Below are 13,669 nucleotides of genomic sequence, written 5' to 3'. Positions count from 1 at the left end.
CCACCCAAACACGGCATGACGTAGTTCAATCACTACAGTCATCCGCTTTGGTATTTGTAAATCCAATAGTTCCCTCAACTTCGTGACGGCAGTGCGGAGGTCTACACCCCCCTGCACTCCGCCACTTGTACCTCTCTTGGCACCAGTTACCACTCACAGTACTATTGGTCAACCACCTCGCAGCAGCGAGGCAAGGTAAATTAAGTATATACGATTCTCAGTGGGCAGTAAGCACTACCCCAGATCAGAAAATGAAGAGCGCGCTAGCCAGCGCGGATCCTCCATCAACCAAAACGTAGCCTTTTCCCCTCTCGCAGCCGCGAGGGGCAAACAACAAGTAGGCAGCGTTGCTCCAAAGGCGCGGAGGCGCCACCAATAAACGCAGCTGAAATTACACGCAAACGGCGTGTTACAAAGACGTTACCAGAAACAGAAGCTCGGGTAAACCAACGAAGGACTCCAAGTATCCTGTAGAACACCGGGAGCAGAAGCGCAGCCGCTACCTCCGCCTCCCAGAATCACGAGCACTGATCGAAGGCTCCGCCCAAGGATATCCTGTTCCGCCGGGCATGCTGGGAACAGTAGTTCAATGCCAAAGTCTGCTGGGAAATGTAGTTAGGCAGGCGCAATGGGCTTAAATCCTGACAGTACGCCCTCCTCCCAAGCGCCTCCTAGGCCCAGGCTTCGCAGGGAATCTACCATGGAAGGATCTCACAGCCCTAGGAGCATGGACGTGATTTTCCGGTTCCCATGAATCCTCCTCCGCACCATAACCCTTCCATGAAACCAGATACCAAAGCACCCCTTTGCTGTATTTGGAATCACGGATAGACCTCACCTCGTACTCCTGATTCCCGTCACTAGCCACAACGGGAGATGCAGTTCTGCGGGACGTGAGGGCTTTCTTCAGCAAATGTATATGGAAAACCGGATGGATTCTCAATGTGTTGGGCAATTTAAGTTTGTATGCGACAGGGTTGATGCGTCGCACCACAGAGTACGGCCCGATAAATCGCGGATGGAAGATACTCCTCATCTTGAAACGGATGTACTTAGTTGAAAGCCACACCTTGTCCCCCACATTGAACATAGGGCCAGGTGTTCGGTGCCGATCTTCCCAACTTTTGTATATCTCTTTTGCCCTCAACAGATGTTTTTGTACAGCTTTATGTACCCTTCTCAGTGTCTGGACATGCTCCCTCACAGAAGGCTGATTAACCACATCATCAGGTATACGGATTGGCAATGTGTGAACATCATAACCATAGTTGGCCCTGAAAGGTGACATGCCTATGGAGCTGTGCCATGCATTGTTATACGCCATCTCTGCCATCCACAGTAAATCCACCCATGACTCATGTGCTTCTTTAGTATAACAGCGCAAATACTTCTTTAAAGTCTGATTCAGACGTTCCGTCTGACCATCTGTTTGAGGATGGAAGCTAGTAGATAACGCTGCCTCTATGCCCAAAGCACTGCACCACATACGCCAAAAACGAGCGATGAACTGTGGCCCTCTATCAGACACAATAACTCTGGGAATGCCATGCAAACGAATGATTTGAGAGGCCAGTAACTGAGCTGTTTGACTAGCTGTGGGGAGGTTCGCACAAGGCACGAAATGCCCCATCTTTGTCAGGTTATCCACCACCACCAACACCGCTGTGTTTCCCTTGTCAGGGGGGAGACCCGTAATGAAGTCCAGACTTATGTTCAACCATGGACGAATAGGCGTGGGCATAGGCATCAACAAGCCTTTCTTTTTTGTTGTTTCCCCCTTTGCTCTGGCGCATGTGTCACATTTCCCCACCCATTGAGTAGTGTCCTTGACCAAAGACTCCTACCAGAAATGCCTCCTAAGCAGTTCCACTGTCTTAGTAATTCCCGGATGTCCAGCCGCGGGGGCTTCGTGACACCAACTGAACGCTTTCTTTCTAATTTCCTCATTGGGCAAAAACAAGCAATCCCCTTGGAAAGGTAAACCCTGTCTTATCTTCCTACCACTTTTGGCAGTTGCCCAACGAACCCAGGAGTCCATAGATCTGGAGCCCTTGATGTCATCCAGAAATTTCTCTGCCCTGATCACGCACACCACTTTGGCGGCAGGAATGATGGATTGTTCCTCCTCACGCTGTTTTAACGGGAGTTCCTGTCTGGAAAGAGCATCCGCTTTCCTGTTCTCCGAGCCAGGACGAAAAGTTACCACAAAATTGTACTCGGAAAAGAACAGCATCCACCGCATTTGCCTTTGCGTCAGATGTCTGGCAGATGACATGTACTGGAGGTTCCGGTGATCTGTATAAACAGTCACCGCCTGACTAGCCCCCCACAGGTAAGGTCGCCACTCCTGGAAAGCTTTTTTAATCGCCAGGAGTTCTTTTTCCGCAATAGAATAGTTGACCTCAGCCGAGCTCAACTTCTTCGATAGGTAAGCAACCGGATGGAGCTGACCTGAGTGTACATCTCTCTGAGACAGAACTGCCCCTATGGCTTCATCTGAAGCATCTGCCTCGACTATAAAAGGATGTTCCAGAACCGGATGTGCCAACACCGGGGCTGCGATGAAGGCATCTTTCAGTACTCTAAAGGCCTCCTCAGCCTCTCCTGTCCATACAAAAGACTTCCCTTTTCTTAAAAGCCTAGTGATGGGTACCGCTGTCTGGGAAAAATGCAATATAAACCGACGGTAATAATTGGCAAACCCCAAGAAACTCTGTACCTCCTTCACGTTCTTAGGGGATGGCCAATCCTTCACCGCCTGTACCTTCCTCTCAGACATTTGCAAACCGTTCGGACTGAGGATCACACCCAGGAATTCCACCTCTCGCACCCCAAATTCACATTTACTCAGTTTAACGTATAAGTGGTGCTCCCTTAATTTGTCCAAGATTTTGCAAACATGTGTGGTATGACATGATACCTCCTGCGAGTAAATCAAGATGGTGTCAATATACATCACTACAAAATGGTCCATATATTCTTTCAGAACATCATTTATAAAATACTGGAACGCTGCAGGAGCATTACAAAGCCCAAAAGGCATCACCAAGTACTCATATAACCCGAATCGCGTCTTGAACGCCGTCTTCCACTCATCCCCCTCCCTTACTCTGACCAGGTGATAGGCCCCTCGTAGCTCCAGACGGGTATAAATCACGGCCTCTCTCACCTGATCAAGCAGAACGGGGATGAGTGGAAGAGGGTAACGGTTGCGAATGGTGTTTCGATTCAAGACGCGATAATCCACACATGCTCTTAAATCACCATTGGCTTTCGCTATGAAGAAAAGAGGAGAAGCTGCAGGTGAACGGGACGGTCGTATGAACCCCAAGCGAGAATAATGTTCTATGTATTCTCTCAGATGATTGGTCTCAGGTACGGACAAAGCATACACCCTACAAGATGGTATCGTAGCCCCTTCCACCAAATCAATACGACAATCATATTCCCGGTGCGGGGGTAGAGTTTCTGCCTTTGTCTCACTAAACACATCGCTATAACTCATGTATTCATCTGGTAGTCGGACATCCTTTTCCGCAGCTGTAGCTACCAAAAACGGGGTGGCTAACGCTGTTACATTGGCTGACACACATGGAGTGACATGATCTTTACAATATTCAGATACAAACTGAAACGTTTTAGACTGCCAATCTACCACAGGATTGTGTTTATGTAACCAAGGCATCCCCAATATAATTTCATACTGAGGTGCGTCAATTATATTTAGCACTAACACCTCAGAATGCACACATCCATGTGTCACCACTGACAACCCCAACTCGCCTGTTCTTTCAGTAATCTGACCTGATGTGAATGGCTGCCCATCAACTGCCAACACGTCCTCAGGTATCTCCCTAGAGACACGCGGTAAAGCCAAACGTCTCACCAATCCTTCATCCACGAAGTTACCCGTTGCTCCAGAATCCAACATTACCTTCACCTGTCGTCTTTCTAGATCGTACTCTAGTGTCATGACCACCACCAAATGTGACTCTGTCTCTTCCGTACCCATAGAGGACAGAGACGTGAGTTTCCACTCAGGTCTCCCGTCTATGTTAGTTTTGTTATCCTCCTTCTGTTCTCTCTCCTGCACTACAGTAGAGACCGCAACCTTTTTAAACCTACTGACATTACTTGAAGATTTGGGTTTAGATGGACACTCCCGAACATAATGCCCCTTCTTCCCACAGTACATGCATAGGCCCTGTACTCTTCTGACTTCCCTCTCTTCTCTTGACAAAGGAGCTCTGAGTGCTCCTATCTCCATTGGTTCTGGAAGGGTGTCGGTGACCCCAGAGGCCTTCCGAGGGTTCTTTTCCCCACCATAGACTCCTCTTTCCCATCTTCTCCTATTACTCCCCCTGTCCGTGAGACGGCTGTCCAGCCGTAACACCAAATTCACCATATCCACAAATGAAGTAGGTTGCGGATCCACCTGAGCCACTACATCCTTCAAGTCATCATGCAACCCTTGATAAAATAAGGACAATCTTTTTTCCTCAGGCCATTCTGCCTCGGCCACTAGTCTATTGAAAGCTGTAAGATACGTTATCAATTCTCCCCTCCCTTGTCTCAAGGTTAACAACTCTCTGTCAGCACTAAACGTAGTAGCTCGTCGGTCGAAAACCCTTTCAAATTCATTTTTAAATGCTGTCCAATCAGTCAAGATAGCATCATCTCTTTTTACTAAAGGCACCACCCAATCAGCTGCATCCCCTACCAGATACGAAATTAAAAAAGCCACCCTAGAATGATTGGTGGGGAATGATGAAGGCTTACAAGAAAAATGCATGAGGATTTGTGTCATAAACACGTGTACTTTACGGGGGTCCCCAGAAAACCGTTCAGGTGTAGCCAATGGAATGGGTGGAGGTACAGTGACCTGGACATTAGAAGATGAAGCAGAAGCGTTAAATGGATTGCTACTCAGACGTTCCACCTTTTCCCGCAAGGCAGTGGTCTCTGCCTTGGAGGAGGCCAATTCCTGTTGTACCAGGACCAACGCATGTAACACATCCTCCATAGACGCCATTGTTGCTACAAACGGACCAGGCAGAGCGAAAATCTTGGGCTCGTGATTCTGTCAAGGTCACGCTCCACGGGATCCGCCTGCAGCAACAATGCTCCACCTCCGGACCCTCCGAACACCCCGAAGTATAAACACAGGGTGTTCAGACGATACGGCGAGGGAAAAACCCCAAAAGGGGAAAAAACCCAGAAAGAATAAAGAGGAGGAGGAAAGGGGCAGCAGGGATAAAGAAACTGTAAGACAAAAATACAAAGGTTAATACAATACTTAACCCTACTCTCAGTAATTCTCACTAGTCCAAAAACCCCTAAATTCACCTGTAGCTCATACGCCCAACAACACACAAAAGCTGTCTCTCCCGTCTTCCTTCCTGCACAACACAAAAGAATACATTAAGCACAAGCAGTAACACTCCAGAAACAAAAGCCTTCCTAGATGATAGCAACATACCCCATTGTGCAAAGAAATAAGGCCTTGAAGAATAGATCCAAAGAAATAGTCGATTGCTCCAAATTAAATGTCAAACCTGTGTCATAACTCTGTGTGTATACCTCCTGCGGTATAAGCCAGTGCATGAGTATCCTTCAGGTACTTAAACAAAACCATGTCCACCCAAACACGGCATGACGTAGTTCAATCACTACAGTCATCCGCTTTGGTATTTGTAAATCCAATAGTTCCCTCAACTTCGTGACGGCAGTGCGGAGGTCTACACCCCCCTGCACTCCGCCACTTGTACCTCTCTTGGCACCAGTTACCACTCACAGTACTATTGGTCAACCACCTCGCAGCAGCGAGGCAAGGTAAATTAAGTATATACGATTCTCAGTGGGCAGTAAGCACTACCCCAGATCAGAAAATGAAGAGCGCGCTAGCCAGCGCGGATCCTCCATCAACCAAAACGTAGCCTTTTCCCCTCTCGCAGCCGCGAGGGGCAAACAACAAGTAGGCAGCGTTGCTCCAAAGGCGCGGAGGCGCCACCAATAAACGCAGCTGAAATTACACGCAAACGGCGTGTTACAAAGACGTTACCAGAAACAGAAGCTCGGGTAAACCAACGAAGGACTCCAAGTATCCTGTAGAACACCGGGAGCAGAAGCGCAGCCGCTACCTCCGCCTCCCAGAATCACGAGCACTGATCGAAGGCTCCGCCCAAGGATATCCTGTTCCGCCGGGCATGCTGGGAACAGTAGTTCAATGCCAAAGTCTGCTGGGAAATGTAGTTAGGCAGGCGCAATGGGCTTAAATCCTGACAATCTCCATTTTTTGAAAATGTTAATTTCTATTTTTGAATATGTGTTTTAAGGGTTACATTACACTGAAAGGAGGTCTGTCACTCTGTCACAAGGATGGTGTCATCAGTGATGTCATGAGTGATGTCACTGACCATGTCATGAGTGATGTAATATGTGACATCATCAGCAGTGGATTGCAGGCGCGCAAGTTATAGTGAGTCCAACTAACTATAACGTGGGAATTTCAATGGTTTTATGTCAGTAAAATTTCCAGGTAACTATAACTGGTGTGAAACCTATGGTTTTTTCAGTGAATTTAATAGGTTTTTTAAATGCTAATTCCTAACTATAACTGGTGTGAAACCTATGGTTTTTTTCAGTGAATTTCATAGGTTTTTTAAACGCTAATTCCTTTCTATATCGAGTTTGTAACCTATGTTTTTTTTTAATTTGCTGATTTGTGTGAGTATTAATTAATATTATTTTTTTTTATAATAATATTTTTAAATTTATTTTTTTTTATCATTTTTTTGGGGGGCGCTCTGGGTCCGCGCACTGGTAAGCTCTCCGGAAAGCGCAACCAGAGCGCTACTTGCATTCGTGTAAAAAATATGAATGAAAAGTAAATAATAACACAAGACATTGAGTACCATACATATAAAAGCAGTTTTTTTGAATAAGGAAATGAAAATAATTTTGCATTTCTGTGAAACTATCAAAACGTCACTTCGGCGCGTCGCGTAAGCGCCCCCGGAAGCGCCTACGTTCGTGCCGCGTATGCGCCTCGGAAGCTCCTACGTTCGTGCCGCGTATGCGCCCCAGAAGCGCCTACGTTCGCGCCGTGTATGCGCCTACGTTCGCGCCACGTATGCGCCCCGGAAGCACCTACGTTCGCGCCGCGTATGCGCCCCAGAAGAGCCTACGTTCGCGCCGCGTATGCGCACCCGGAAGCGCTCCGGTGCGCGCAGCGTCAGCGCGTGAAGTCATGTGACCTTAAAATAACACTTTTCATTGGTTGCTAACAGTTTTTTTTTACAAAGAATGAAATCCCCACCCATTTCCTTCACTTCTTCTTTCACTTTTGTGACTGAAAGACCTGCCTTTTTGCTCTTGCATCTTTCTTGGTTAATCATGGCTGCCAGACCATCCAGCAGTGAAGATGAGCCTGAATTCATCGATGAAGACCCTCCTCAGCCAAAGGTGAAAGAGCATTTCATCTGGAAAAATTTTTCCATACCAGAAGGACTGAAAAAGGTGAATGCTCCAAAAGTGGAGTGCAGGATCTGCAAAAAATTCCTGTCACGGGGTGACCCCAAAAAGAAATATTCTTTTGGGAACTTCACATTGATACGGCATGTGGAGAGGAGGCACCCCCAGAATTTTGCCCGGGAAAGTGTCAGGGCTCTGGCACAAGAGTTTCCCAGTGATGGGGCCTCTACATCCACCTGAGGAGCAACTACTTCTGTAAGGGGGCGATCGCAGGAGCTGGTTCCAAATATTCGACCTGCATTCAACAAAGGTGTCCTGAAATGCAGATACTGCGATCAACTCCTGACCTTTGGGGAGCAAAGTGTCCTGCTCATGGTTCGAGCATTGGAGAACCATCGCTGCCGTTCCCAGCCCTAATTTTTTTTGGGTTTTTTGCTCCTGTTGAGCAGTTTCCATTCCCTGCTTTTGTTTCTGTTCAGAAAAAAGAAAAAAGAAGGAAAAAAAAAGTTATTTTCAGAACTACCTCCAATTCTCATCAAAGAGCTATATTCTTTAAAAAATGAAAAAGAGTAAGTGAAGTGGAGTGCATTGATAATGGAAAGGAAAATGAGTAAGAAAGAACAGAAAGGTATGAGAGGAGAAAGGAAGTGAAGTAGGGGGACTGAAAGAAGGTGAGTGTTGGGAAGGAAAGTAAGGAGAAGGAGAGTGAATATGGGGAATGTGGATATTTAAAGAAAATGTTGAAAAGGAACGGGGTGTGGAAGGGTAAGAAAAGATGCATTGCTGGAGTTGCATCATTTTTGTGAAACACTCCAGCAATGCATCACTTTTGCGCTTACAGATACGTCTGAAATACTGACGTATCTGTAAGTACTTCTGACATAATATGTCATATATTTAATATGACGCATGAGTAGAAGACTGAAGGCCTCATTTATGAGGCCATGCGTCACTTTTACGCCACCGGTGCGTCACTTTTTGTGACGCACCAGTGCTGTAAAAAATGCCTCTTATTGAGTCATATTTACAAAGTGACGCATCTAGGTAGATGCGTCACTTTGTAAACCCCTACGCCACATTATACCTACGTCAGGTGTAATGTATGCAAAAGGGACGTATTGACGCAAGAAAGGGTTGTAGAGGTGACGCAGTGAAATCTATGAGATATCACTGCGTCACTTTTATGACACTGTTGCGTCCAAATCTTACGCCTGTTTCACAGCAGGCGTGCAGGCCCTTTCACATGGGGCCTGGCCCCATGTGAAAGGATGCATTGCTGGAGTTGCATCATTTTTGTGACACACTCCAGCAATGCATCACTTTTGCGCTTACAGATACGTCTGAAATACTGACGTATCTGTAAGAACTTCCGGCATAATACTTCATAAATTTAATATGACGCATGACTAGAAGACTGAAGGCCTCATTTATGAGGCCATGCTTCACTTTAACGCCACCGGAGCGTCACTTTTTGTGACGCATCAGTACAGTAAAAAATGCACCTTATTCAGTCATATTTACAAAGTGACGCATCTTAGGTAGATGCGTCACTTTGTAAGCCCCTGCGCCACATTATACCTACGTCAGGTGTAAAGTATGCAAAAGGGGCATATTGACGCAAGAAAGGGTCGTAGAAGTGACGTAGTGAAATCTATGAGATATCACTGCGTCACTTTTATGACGCTGTTGCGTCCAAATCTTACGCCTGTATCACAGCAGGCGTAAGACTGATGCAAGCCCTTTCACATGGGGCCTGGCCCCATGTGAAAGGATGCATTGCTGGAGTTGAATCATTTTTGTGACACACTCCAGCAATGCATCACTTTTGCGCTTACAGATACGTCTGAAATACTGACGTATCTGTAAGTACTTCCGACATAATATGTCATATATTTAATATGACGCATGACTAGAAGACTGAAGGCCTCATTTATGAGGCCATGCGTCACTTTAACGCCACCGGTGCGTCACTTTTTGTGATGCATCAGTACAGTAAAAAATGCACCTTATTCAGTCATATTTACAAAGTGACGCATCTAGGTAGATGCGTCACTTTGTAAGCCCCTGTGCCACATTATACCTACGTCAGGTGTAAAGTATGCAAAAGGGACGTATTGACGCAAGAATGGGTCGTAGAGGTGACGCAGTGAAATCTATGAGATATCACTGCGTCACTTTTATGACGCTGTTGCGTCCAAATCTTACGCCTGTATCACAGCAGGCGTAAGACTGATGCAAGCCCTTTCACATGGGGCCTGGCCCCATGTGAAAGGATGCATTGCTGGAGTTGCATCCTTTTTGTGACACACTCCAGCATTGCATCACTTTTGCGCTGACAGATACGTCTGAAATACTGACGTATCTGTAAGTACTTCCGACATAATATGTCATATATTTAATATGACGCATGACTAGAAGACTGAAGGCCTCATTTATGAGGCCATGCGTCACTTTAACGCCACCGGTGCGTCACTTTTTGTGACGCACCAGTGCTGTAAATAATTCACCTTATTCAGTCATATTTACAAAGTAACGCATCTAGGTAGATGTGTCACTTTGTTAGCCCCTGAGCCACATTATACCTACGTCAGGTGTAATGTATGCAAAAGGGACGTATTGACGCAAGAAAGGGTTGTAGAGGTGACGCAGTGAAATCTATGAGATATCACTGCATCACTTTTATGACGCTGTTGCGTCCAAATCTTACACCGGTTTCACAGCAGGCATGCAGGCCCTTTCACATGGGGTCTGGCCCCATGTGAAAGGATGCATTGCTGGAGTTGCATCATTTTTGAGACACACTCCAGCAATGCATCACTTTTGCGCTTACAGATACGTCTGAAATACTGACATATCTGTAAGAACTTCCGACATAATACATCATAAATTTAATATGACGCATGAGTAGAAGACTGAAGGCCTCATTAATGAGGCCATGCGTCACTTTAACGCCACCGGAGCGTCACTTTTTGTGACGCACCAGTGCTGTAAAAAATGCACCTTATTCAGTCATATTTACAAAGTGACGCATCTAGGTAGATGCGTCACTTTGTAAGCCCCTGCGCCACATTATACCTACATCAGGTGTAATGTATGCAAAAGGGACGTATTGACGCAAGAAAGGGTCGTAGAGGTGACGCAGTGAATAAACTGGGTTTTCCCCATGCTACGCTCCCCGGTCCGCTCCCCGGAGCGCGTACCGGGCGCTCCCCACGCACAAATCGAAATGTTTTTTTTTTTTTTGCCCCGCGGGACCCTATTATAGCCCCCACATCAAACCTAGGGGGTCAGGGGAGGTCTACCCTGCCCCCTTATGGTCATTTCCCCTTTTTTTTGCCACCTCTTGTGTCTCGATCCTAGCGAGACACAAGATGGCGGCCGCTCCAGACTGTTTCGAATGTTTACAGACACCCGTGAGCCAATCAGCTTTCCGTGCGCAAGTCGCGTAGCACGCCCGGTGCGCTCCCAGGTGCGCGTACCGGGGTGTGCCTATAGATATATATATTTTTTTGAACCAAAATTACTCAAAAACCACTGGAGCACATATCTTGCGACATAGCAAAGGCACATCGGGCTACCAGTCCCTACAATTTTGCCAAGTTTGGAGGAAAACCATTCAGCCGTTCGGTCTAAAAGTGAGTTTGACCGCCCTATGGAAATTAACATGGGGAAAACACGCTTTGGGACCCCCCTTTTATCTCAGCCCCTGCTTGACGAATCCCCCGAAACTTTCAAGGAAGAACCGGAGCTCCGCGAGGCAAATTTGAGGAAAATTTCAGGCAGATTCGTCAACCGGCGCCAAAGTTATTCCAAATAGAATTTTGAGATTTTGCATTGAAATAAAATCCTAACTATAACTACCTACTGGCGACTGCCAGTAGGTAATATATATATATATATATATATATATATATATATATATATATATATATATATATATATATATATATATATATATATATATATATATATATATATATATATATATATATATATATACCTGTTAGTTCCAACCGACAGCACGCCCTCAAGTCAGGAAAGGATGCAGGTGAGTTTTTTATTTGGCACACCTCGTCAGCATAACGTTTCGGCCTGCCAAGAGGCCTTGGTCACATGACGCAATGAGAGAAGTGAGCAGTATTTAAAGTGCTAGTGCAAAGAAACAGTGCATTTCATTGGCTGTCACGGCATTGAGGCAGTGGTTTATATTAATAGACATAGAAAACACATTGAGTTGAAATCAAAGATGGGATAATCCCCGGGCACTTATAATATTCACTGTATAAATACATAAGTTAATCCGATAAAAGCAACAATCATTATCCTGTACAATTAATGTAAAACACTTGGATAAAAGCTAATAAATAATTTATATAAAAAATTATTTCGGATTATTTAAAACAATCATAAAATGTTGTGTTTAAATACACATAGTTCATCTGTGTTTGATTTTATAATACCCCCTCAACTTTGTCCTTATTCAGTTAATTTTTCCTCTGCTTTAGTTTTACCGCAGCAGTACCAACAAGCCTAATTTTCACATCAAGCTTTTTCAAGGACAGCCAATACTTTGTGAATATGTGAGAAAAAACAAAAATTACTTTTTTTCAATTTTATGTAATGATAAAAAACGAGTAATGCAGATCTTTCATGTAGGTTACTCATAATCTACAGCAAATACTCAAGGTAATGCACAAAACATAGAAACCTCTCTAGTGCATTATTTTGCCCTACCCTACTGTCCAACCTAGCTGTTATTGCATATAGAGTTGGACCAGTGGAAAAAATTGTACATGTATATATGTTAAGCAACTGTCAAATTATCTCTCTAATGGACAACGACACAATTAGATAGAAGACAATTCTAGCTCTTAGAGACAGGTATAGAAATCTTCTGTAGAATTAAGGCCACGTGGGGTCTTACTATCCATTTCTAAAATGTATCTTGTCTCCAGTGCTCTTAAGATACCCTCCCTGTTACCTCCTCTTCTCAATGGACCTACAGTATCAATGGCATAATATCTAAGGAGTCCACTGTTGTTATTGTGGCACTCCTTAAAATGCCTGGCAACTGGGTACGTGGCATTGTTGGTATTGATTGCCCTTATGTGCTGGAGTATCCTTTTGTGGACCTGCAACTTAGTACTTCCAATATATTGCAGGCCACACGGACACTCCAGCACATAGACCACGTACTCACTCTTGCACGTGAGTTGTTTATTGATTTTACGGGGCACCGGGGAAAATGCTGTCAAGAATTCAGTTTTACTGATTCCATGCATACATGCCTTGCAGCTGGAACCTTTTCTAAATCCCTTACTGGTAGCCAACCAGTTTGTAGGGGAGATCACCTCAGGACTTGATTTCACTAAGGCGTCCTGCATAGAGTAAGACTTCCTGTATGTGATCGATGGTTTGCTAGGCATGTGTTCTCCAATCACTGGATCAAACCGGATTAAACTCCAATGTTTGTTCACTATCTTCCTTAGTGCCCCATGCTGCCTACTGTAGGTCCAAATGAGTCGGGTTAGTTGATGTATCTCGGTATCTGCAGATCTCTGAGCTTTTCTATGGACCAGAGCGTCATCTCGGGACAAAGCATTTGCCTTATTGATAGCTATATCTATTATGTTCTCTTTATACCCTCTAGCCAGGAACCTCTGTTTACTCGCTGCCTGTGCTAGTTTGCATTGATCATTTGTACTGCAAATTTGCCTGATCCTGAGCATTTCCCCGTAGGGGATGCTTCTAATCAGATGCGGGGGATGATGGCTATCAGCATGTAGTACAGTATTGCCCGCAGTGGGCTTTCTGTACAGTTTTGTTTCCAACTTGTCCCGATTGATTTCGATCGTAATGTCCCAAAAATGTGCCTGAGATTGACTAATATGTGATGTAAACGCCAAGTTAAAGACATTGCAATTCAGGGTTTCAACAAAATTGACTGCCTCTTCATGGGAACCTCGCCAAATCAACAGGATATCATCGATGTACCTATACCATCGTATGATATGGCTGTTGCAGATGTCACGGTGATCACCATAGAGTACCTGTCTCTCCCAGTAGCCCATGTGCAGACAAGCATAACTGGGAGAGAAACAGGCCCCCATGGCAACACCTCTGACCTGCTGGTAGTATTGGTTGAGGAACACGAAATAGTTGTGGTTCAGGCAGAAACTGGTCATAGATAACAACA

The sequence above is a fragment of the Lissotriton vulgaris genome, chromosome 6, assembly GCF_964263255.1.
Source record: "Lissotriton vulgaris chromosome 6, aLisVul1.2, whole genome shotgun sequence".
In the NCBI taxonomy this organism is placed as follows: Eukaryota; Metazoa; Chordata; class Amphibia; order Caudata; family Salamandridae; genus Lissotriton; species Lissotriton vulgaris.
This window is presented reverse-complemented; position numbering follows the sequence as displayed.